Source organism: Lepeophtheirus salmonis, chromosome 4, assembly GCF_016086655.4.
Source record: "Lepeophtheirus salmonis chromosome 4, UVic_Lsal_1.4, whole genome shotgun sequence".
Taxonomy (NCBI): Eukaryota; Metazoa; Arthropoda; class Copepoda; order Siphonostomatoida; family Caligidae; genus Lepeophtheirus; species Lepeophtheirus salmonis.
This window is the reverse complement of record NC_052134.2, coordinates 50,576,484-50,587,094: the sequence shown is the minus strand read 5'-3', so window position 1 is coordinate 50,587,094 and position 10,611 is coordinate 50,576,484.

Genomic DNA, 10,611 nt, shown 5'->3' with positions numbered 1-10,611 from the left:
CCCGTTAAAAAGAGTGACAAAAGATTTAATTGTGTCTGAAGCCTGGCATCAAAAAATGATTTTTATTAAACCAACAGACGAAGCTCAATCTATTTGTTATTACTAAATTTAAATTTATTAGGACTCTTATCTTCCCTTATACATTTTGGATGGTAAGAAATTTACTGCACAATTTCAGATCTCGGCCAATTGTATTAAATTTCATAAGCCATACAAAGTTTGTGGGAAATTTTTTAACAACATACTGTATGCCTTTATGGATTGCAGGGCTGTCAAAATTCAAAAAGATTCTTGCCATCAACATAAAGGTTCTGGAAAATCGACCTTTGAATTTAATCAAAGCTTCTATACTCGTCAGATTATTTCAAAGGAAGAATAGTTCTCCACAGAAGTCTAACGCTATTGATTTTACTTTCTTAAACTCTGAGGCATTAATTGTTCAAAAGTTTACATCCTATAAGCCAATATACCCTTACGAACTTAAAGCAATTTTTATGGCGTCCGCTGCTAGATATAACACCTTTTCCTTGAAAATCCATAATGCTGATGACACGTCCTGGACCCCGGCGGCAAAAGAAGTGAAATTCCATATATTGGTATCACTCCAACATAAGAAACTACTAAAGTCAATCCTCATAAGTTTTAGAATTTCTAATCCGGACTCCTGATTGCTAGAGTATATTTTGGATTTAATTATTTTTATATAGTAACAATTATGGATGTTTTTTATTAATAGTTTTTATTATTATTATTGATGTGCTTCATTTAAAATTCTTTTTTAATCAATGACACTTAACTTCCCCCACCAGAATACACTGCTTGCATGAAATAGGCAATTTGGTGTTTCTATTATTCAATTGGCCTCTTTGATAGAAGTTTTTGAAATTTCTTATATGAACCAATAACTTAAAACAATGAACTGTGAATTAAAACAAAAACAAAAAGTTAATTCTTTAAATAGATGTTTGTCTGAGCCATCTTAATGATTAATGTAGCCGCCCTTTGCAGTAATGAGGGCTTCCAGGTGGCGGCAGAAGACCTTGCTCCCGCTGCAGATGTATTCCTCTGTCATGTAATCCCACTGCTGGCGATAATGGTTTTGAGGGCCACGTTGTTTGGATGAAGGATACTGTAGTCCTTCCCCTTGATATGCACCAAAAAGATGAGTCAAGGGGGTTGGCATTACGGCTGTTGGGGAGTCAAAAGTGCCAAAAAAGAGGTCAAAAGATTTAAAAAACCCCATTCAAAAGGGTCTTGCAATGGAGGAGATGGGGTTCTTTCATTGATGGTGTCAAAAGAGGCCTCTCCATCCTCACACGGCTCTTGCCACCCACTTTTGTGATAGCTCTTTGACCAGTCTGGTGTGTAACCCCGAAAATCTTTTGCATTGCCCCTCATGGACTTAAGAAGATTGGCTTGGGCTATTATCTTTAACTTCTCTGGGTCCAGTTTGTACGCCTTGACAGAGACCATCTTCTTCTCCAACGTTTTGGACTTGCTGACGGCGTGTACGGTGGTTCTGGAGACGCCCAACTACTTGGGGTGCGCGAATGGAAATTTGTCAATCACATTCAAGTGTCATTTTCTTGACTTGTATGTAATCTACAGAGCTTAGGTTTGGTTTGTTTTCTAATTAATTGCTTATACTTTTATATATCGAAATATGAATTAATTTCAATCACCTAGCATTAATTAATTATTGAATTAGTAAGAGTACAGAATGCAATGGACCACACAGTAATTCATATAGCTAAATTAATTATTCTTATTTTGAAGAAAAATTATTCAGACCACAATTAACTCCAATAGATATTTACATAATGTGTTGAATAATTTTTATTATTAGCCGTTTCTTAAGTCATCAAGTATTTATGTACATTTATTCCATGATTTTAGTTAAATCTTCGACCGCCTTACGAATCAAATAGTACTGTGTTGTATTTATATGTAAGGGTGATAATTTTGGTAAGAATAGAAAAGCGTGCGAGGAGAAGAGAAGAAATACTTATGGCATCATTGATTAAATAATATACATCTTCTTCTATCAATCAAGAACGTTATAATTCCCGCCTTTATCATTCAATATTATTATAATATTAGATGGTGATAGTCGATAGAGAACTGAATAAAATGCCTAAAATAACATCGCCTTCTGTCTAGATTTCTGAAAATGGAGGCCCAAGAATTTGGAAAATACTTACCGGATGAGAAAGAGATGGTTTGTCGGATTTGTCAATATAAATGTGCCTTTAGTCCCCTGTCTAGAATTACACGCCACTCATTATCCTCATCTCATATCAAGAGCATGGATATTCATCTAAAAAATTAAGTTAATGATGAATACATCAAGTCAGACTGTAACTCTGATCTCACAAAGATGCTTATTGCATGTAATATAACCTTATCCATTGCTAATCATCTACGTTCAAAAAACTTATGGAGGAATACACGGGTAACCCTATCCCTTCCCGAGGAACCATCATTAAATTAATGGAGGATGTTGGTACTGATGTCATTTATAGAAATACATATAAAAATATTTTGAGTAATCCACACAAAATGACGATCAAGTTATCAGTAAAAGGTATAAAATATTTACTAATTTCGAGATGGAACTCTGAACTTTGTACTATCTAACAGTCAGTATTCAATTTTTTTTAAATCTAACCCTAAAATATGATTCTATTTTAGCCAAAATTATCAAGAATTATCATACACAACTCATTCAATGGCAAAAAAAAGTGCTTAAATGGTTACAACAACGGGAGTAGTAGCTTTGGATGGTTCGCAACTAGTTTGTCCGAGACTAGTTTCTTCACTTAAAGACTTGGGTATGATAATTAGGTTTTCCAATATTACATAAACAATAAATATTACTTTTTTTATCACTTAAGGCTTAGCTATAGTTGATAGGCTCCAACAAATGGTGTTCAGAAAACTCATAAAAGGCAAAAACAACTGCTTAAATGGTCACAACAGGGGTAGTTACATTGGGTGTAGCATTATAACTAGCAATTGTGTATATCCTTCATGATAATAGTATGTTGTTATATAAGCAAAAATAACGGTGAAAATATCTTTTTGATGTTCTTAATAAGGAGTAATATCGCCGGACATTACTACATAAATAGCTTTCGCTCTAAATCTTTAAGATGGATTTATTTCTAACATTTTTTTTATTAGTATATTTATTGCATAATTTTATGATTTTGATATTTACTTTATTATTAATAATTAGTTAGATCTCATCGGTAGAGATATATCTATCCTGTGCACAATTGTATATAGCAACTTCCACATGAAGAAGAGGGGTCTTTTTGATTAAACTCCATGTCTCGCTTGTGTTTTGCAACCTAAAGTTATGACATCTTTAACTGGATTCCGGTGTCAGAAAAAAAAAAAAAATATTATTTGGATCAATCTATTATTTCAATATTCTGTATATATAATTTAGTGTTATTAGTTATATGATTTCAATTGTTTAATTTTGTATATTTAACATAAATGTATGATGGTATATTTTTTATTATGTAGATTATATTTAATTAAAGCCTTCTTTTTTAAACTTGGAACTTTAAATACATTTTGAAATACTCTACTTTGTCGTTTCATTAGCTATTATTCTGAGAATAAGGTTCATAATGAATTACAATTTCATGGAATGTGACATTATAAAATCTACTGTAATGGATAAAAACGTCTAAGTCAACTATACGTAGTATATCTTCATTAAACATTTTGCTAATAAATACTTTCGTTATACCCTCAAAAATCATAATAAAGCAGGCAGATGATAATCACATCAGTATTTTAAACAATGATACCATATGTATTTTTTTCTCCCTTCTCCTTGCACGCGTTTTTCTCTACAATATTATCAACTTTATTTATATGATAATCATTTATGAATATAATTAAAAATAATATATTTTTTGCAAAATAATACAATTAATGACCTACATATATGACAACATATAGAATATGAATTATACCTAATTGACATCCTGTCATTTTAAATTGCATTAAAATATACAAACTCATCCTTTGGTAAAATGTGAGTTCAGTAAATTGTTCTTTAGTGAAAGATCATTGGACAAACTGCCTTGAGACAAAGGTTTTCAGCCGATAGTCCGCTCATGATTTAGAAAGTTTGTCTCTTGTTCATCTAAAATTCAAAATATTTATGCTTTATTTAAAAGACATTTCATAAATTTATAAAGATTTATAAATTTAAGTTATAGAGGGAACAATTATTTGCCCCTTCTAGTGTTGTCGATATGCCAATATTTTGTACTGTGTTTCCATATTTTTGGATATTTTCTCGACTAACAATATGGAGGAAAAAGTCATTAAGGGAAATTCACATGCATTTACCAGGGACGTCCACATGACTTTTGTTTGGTGTGAGGGGAAGAGACAAACTCAGAAATTAAATGACGTTATATATGACAATTTTAATTATTATTTTGTTTTATAAAGTACACTTTTCTAGTCCGGAAATTTGGGAGGTTTCGTCATCCACATGCACATTTATTTATGATGTTATGACGATGCAAGAACCAGTTCCTACATACATTTAGTATAGTGTCCCCAGAGGCAATTTCTCATATGGACAATGTCGGCATTTAATGTGTCCCCAAAAAAGTATTTGCTTCAATTAATTTCTTTGGTTTTTGTATAAATCATTTGCAGGTCAAGTCAACGTCATTTTCAAACGAAAAAAAAGTGTAACTTCCTTCTATCATTTTTGATGACTTACCATAAAAGACCTTTCCCATTTTTTGAGCTGTTCACTTATGTCCATTGTCTAAGAAAGGGAACATTCAAATATTTCCAAATGTGTTGACTGCTCTTAGAATTGGTCTCACTCTTTCAGTCACTGTTCTTAAAGGCAAGAGGAGCTTTTCAATACTAAAGTTGATCATAATATACCTTTGGTCAACCATGTTGCAAGAACACCTTACTCGTCTAGCCATCATCACTATCAATTACAAAGATGTTCAGAAGATTTCAGACGATATCATAATAAATGACTTAGTATCAAGTAAGGACAGGAGAGTCAGGCTATAGACGACAATCTTGCTGTTTATGTGTTTGATATTAAACTTATTGTGTTGTATGGTATTTGTGTAATGAAATAGTTTTAAAATTCAGAAAAATGTGATTCGGTTATTTTGTTGATATATTATTCTATTAGTTATTATGGTTCATAATTGGCAATTATTTGGGTTATATATCGAACTGTGTGTGTGGTTTTAATATATACGTTATTTTGTTTTTTTCTGTCAAAAGGTGGAGTTTCTTCCAGAGCGTCATAACAAGGAGGCAACAGCCCCGCTAGCTTGTGGCTAGTAAAAAACAAGTAAACCTTTTGCAGGCTGGCCTGTATCTAGCTCGTTTGGCTACGAGATCTTGTGCCTTAATTACTGCGTATACACAGATCAACGTCTCATACGTCGAATATCTACAAATTGAAAAGAAATATGTATGATTTGTAAAAGACAAATTTCCGCAATATTTTATTTACTGTCTAGTTCGGAAATTTCCTTCTAAAAAACTAACATTTTTAAGCGGGGAACATTCAGTAAATTTTTCAATTCCAGAACCAACTGATCTAATTTTGCATATTCTTTTGAGCACATGGTATCCTTGTTTCTGATTGGACAAAAGAGGTATTGTATAAGTGTTTCCCTTCAAATCTAAGCCAATCAAATATATGAATTTTACAATGAATACGATTGTATTTTAAATTCTTTAAATAGTTATATATGGATAAATTCTTGATGAATTACAAACCCCCAACCCCCCACTCCCCAGAAACTTTACCTTATTTTTAATGAAACGTATCTCTATTCTAGTCCTATACTAGTCTAAATGGTTGAATAATTGTGATATTCCTGACTAATAAATTTTGCGGGGTAGGTAATAATAAATGTTTAGTCCAGTTGGCTATTGGCTAATATCCAACAGTCTTGGTCATAACAGCTATTGATGGGCCTGTTTCAATTTTTTTTTAAGTGGAATAATTATTTTACGAGTATACCGAATAACTCTAGTCCCTCAAAATTTTCGTTTTTTCGACTCTTTGACATAGATGTCCACCATAAGGATCTTTACATTATTAAATAATATGATTGTTTAAGGAGCGAATATTAATCAATTATTAGATATGATCTTTGGAGATATTTATGAACAAGAAATAAATATGTATTATGAGCGTAAATAAAATCTCCTATAAAATGAATTTTTAAAGTTGAGATGGACCATAACTATTTTACGTTTATGATCCTTATTTAACTTTTATTAAAAAGTCGACTCTTTTGACAAATATGTCTCACATTGGATGTGTAGAAAAAAAAACTCCATTCAACAATAATTAAGTTGGAAAACACATTAAACCCCGTTGTAAGGCATTGAGGCGAATCTGTATGTATTTTTCTAACATATAGGTATATACTCGTATAATATAATAGTGTTGCATACTACTCCAACAATTATCGGCTTATTCCTCCCAAGGGTGAGTCGATTTTCAAATATGATCAAATAATGCGTCCGCCGGATTTTTATTTTTCAATTCTCATTAAATATTTTTGAAGTCAATCACTATTTCAAATGATTTTTTTTAAATCTTTGTCTAAGGATATCAAAATTTTATCAGAAATTGCATCATCTCACAGTCAATATAAAATATTAGCTCATTAGTCAACATAAAAAGTGATAAAAATCCTGTGTATTTTTTAGCTTTCCCGTTTTTTTTCTTGTTTTTTGAATTGGTAAAATGAAAAATGAATTTTCTTTACTTCACCAGGTGTTTCCATTATTTTTTAACTCTGGAAAGTGAACTTCCTTCCCTATTACATTGAATTATATTAAAAATCTGAGTGATCAGTCCCGTGAGCTCATAAAGACGGAGACAAACTTTGACGATTTGCTAGGGAGTTATAACGGAGTAATTCTTAACAATATCCGTGTTAATTTCATTTCCCCCTTCGTCACAGCTGATTGCAGCTCATTTAATTAAACATCATGGCAGCTAAGCCTGCAAAACATTCTTAAAATGATTTTCATCAATAATCACTGCATTTTTACAACTGATGAAAATCCAGTGTATTTTGTAGCTCACCCGTTTTTTTTAGAATTGGTAATCCGGAGAATGAATTTTATTTACTTCAACAGCTTCTGCCATTATTATTTAACTTCTGAGTAGTAAACTTCCTTTCCTACTACAATAAGTTATATTCAAAACCTGATTGTATATACTCATAAAAGACGGAGATTAACTTTGAGGATATGTTGAAGGAGTTATAATTGTAAATCCTTGGCGAACTCAGAGTAGAATTGAGGATTGGCATTTGAGTAATTCTTCCTCAATGTCCATGTTGATTGCTTTTTTCCCCTCATACCATGTCACAGCTGATTGTAGCTGATCAAATGTAATATCAGGACAGCTAAGTTCCTCTCTTTCAAGACAAATAGTCAGGGTTTATTATTTTATTTTTGATTTCTTATTTTTTTTAAGACGCTCAAAATACAAACGATTTTCACCACTAGAATAATAAAGTATCACTTAAATAATAGATGGGAAGTGGATTTCCTCATCTTTATTCCTCGACTCAATCGACTCAAGTCGACACAGCACTACAATTAATAGGGCCATGATACCTGCAATACTTTGTACAATTTTGTAAGGTATAGATAGCTTAATTTTGTCATCTGTCATTTCCACTTTTTTTTATTGTTGTTTAATGTATTTTTAATAATATATACATATATTGCATTAATTATATTTATAAACCATACAAATCTCTCTTATAGTTATATAAATTATATACATATTATGTACAAGCTGAACACGCCGGTTTCGCTCGTCATATGTGTTTTTTTTTTTAATGAGATGGATGATTAAAAAACTTGATATTGATCATAAAAAATTTATTTCCATTTTTTTACTAATGTACTAAACATAGGCCAGTCCTTTAAACGCCCAATGTAGTGTACTTGATCCGTTTGACCCTAAATCTACTCGAACCATTTTACTATTTTTACTTTTTACAATTTATGATTAACTCACATTTAATCTTTTAGGGCCCTAAATCAGTTTAACTCAGTGTGTAATTTTTAAGATATTCAAAAAACAAAAACTGTACAGCATTATGATATACATCTCATTCAATGTTGTTTCAATAACGGTCTCGATTCGGATCTTGAAATTTGCAAAGCCATGGAAACTAAAGCTTGGTCGAAATTCTTGCATTTTAGGATGATTGTGTCTATCAGGCACTTCTTGGTGGTGTGACAATCTCTGTGGACCTTTGATTCAAGGTAGCTTCATACAATATAATCCATCTTATGAAGGTCGGTTGAGCTAGGAGATCAATTATCCTTGAACGCATAGTCTTTACAGTGTACTAGGAGCCAATCCTGAGTCGTTTTGGAGGTTTGGCAGGGATAAAGTATTGTTGTGAAGCCCATGGATGTCTCCAGCAAGCTCCTTGCTAATATTTTGATAGTTGTTTACCAAAATCATCACAACAGCCCCTCTGAAAATGTAATAGGCTGAAATCTTCTGTTTTTAACTCCATGGTGGTGATTTGTTTACAAAGATAAATGCTTATATGTTTATTTCAAATTAAAAAAGTAATGTGCAATTTTGTCATCAAACATATATGCCGGATGAAGCTGGAAATCTGAATCGAAGGACTTCTTTGTTACAACCTGTAGTATTTTTTATATGTAGTCGATTAAAGAAAATAATTGCAATTACTACTAGTCATTTTCTGAACTCCAGGAATCTCTAAAAAACAGTCAAAAATATTAACCTGCAGTATATACTGGAAGTAGTACCTGGCATTGCCGGATCTATGAAGCGATAACGAACAGAAAATCTTTGTTTTATTTAAAAAATATCAATGTTAGTTTACGTTTTTCATAAGCACATTTACTTAAAATTACTTAATACTGAGATGTTTTCTCCACAATAATGTAAAAATAATGATAACAGCTTAAGCAATTAACAAAAATGAGTCATCTATAATTATAGAGTTGAATAAAATATGAGTTGATTTGAACACTTGTAAGATTTTATTCAATTTAACATACCAGTTTTTATATTTTGCACAACTGTTAACCTATACTGGATATATGTATATGATATACATCAGGGAACACAGTATACAGAGAGTATATGCTAAGAGTTGTATAAAATATTAACTCCTGTTACTCTAGATTAAATGTACTTTATTTTCCTTTTACGCTCGATGCTATATGCAAAACGCCTGCGAGATTTCATTAATATGACTACATCGTTATTTCTTGGATAAAAAATGTCTTTACTGATCACATGCAGACATAAAAGCTTAAAGACATTCCTTGCTTCATTAATATATATTTTATAACTTCTAGGTTGACACGAATGTGTTTAATCAGCTACAAAAATGTTGGTTAGAATGGGCAAAACCAATATATAAAGAGTTCCTTTCTCAAAAAGCCTGTTTGATGATTTTATTTTAAAATTATTAATTTTAGCAGTTTTTTCACCCAAGTGCCAAAACGTTTTTGGGCCGTCATTAAATACGTTTATAATATAACTTTATTTAATAACTTTTGGTGGTTATTATATAAATTAGTTTTTTGCCAAAATGTTATTCTCATCGACTCCCATGCGCTTTGGGCAAAAAATCAATAATCTATGCTGTGTAAAGCTATAAACTTGACATTTTTTAAATGATAGCGGCCATTATCTTGCTCTATTTTGCTTTGAATCCCTGCCCTCAAAATACCCCTGAAATAAAATTATTACTAATTTAGGACCTAGTGATCTTCATTTTTCAAGCTAGACACTTCAAATTTAAGGCAAGGGCATAATGATATTACACCAGAATATTGGTGTAAAATAAATTTTTACTTTAGTTTGGGAAAAATTGTAATTAATGAAGGTCAAGGGACAGCCTAATGCTTGATGTAGAAAAAAAATAGACTTTGTTTAGCTGAATGTATCAAGTGAGTCCTATATCAAAAATCAGCTCAATCGTAGTAGAGTATATAGTTAACCAAGAAATAAATAAAGACAGAAGTCTACAAGTATATTTAGTGTTGTGTTAATATCTAAAACAATCATGAACAAATATCAGGAAATTGAAAAAATATAATCAACTTATTATTTTAAACATTTTTTCAACATATATCAGATAAATTGGGAAAATCTTTAAATACTTATAACGAAGGAACTAGATGGGATAAAAACATAATTTATTTATTTTTTGAAAGCTACATTTAATGAAATTCAATTATTTATAATGATATCCACCTTTCTTGATAAAGTCGGCCTCAGGTGCAAATTCATTACATATCCGGTACACTGTACTTTTCGAGTACCTGAAACGCTTGATAATCGCATGCAGTGTGAATCCCGTGGTCTGCTCCATCTAAAACTGTCGACTAATTTTTTCCCCTTTTTTTTGTTTGTTTGTTTAACAAAGAACAAAACTTACGAGATATAAGCTAAAAGTTTGGAACAATAAAAATGTTAAGAAATTTGTATCGCAAAAAACTTAAGATCCTTCACTTGTTTTATAAGTCTTAGAAATAAGTTTCCCTTAAAATCCATGAATT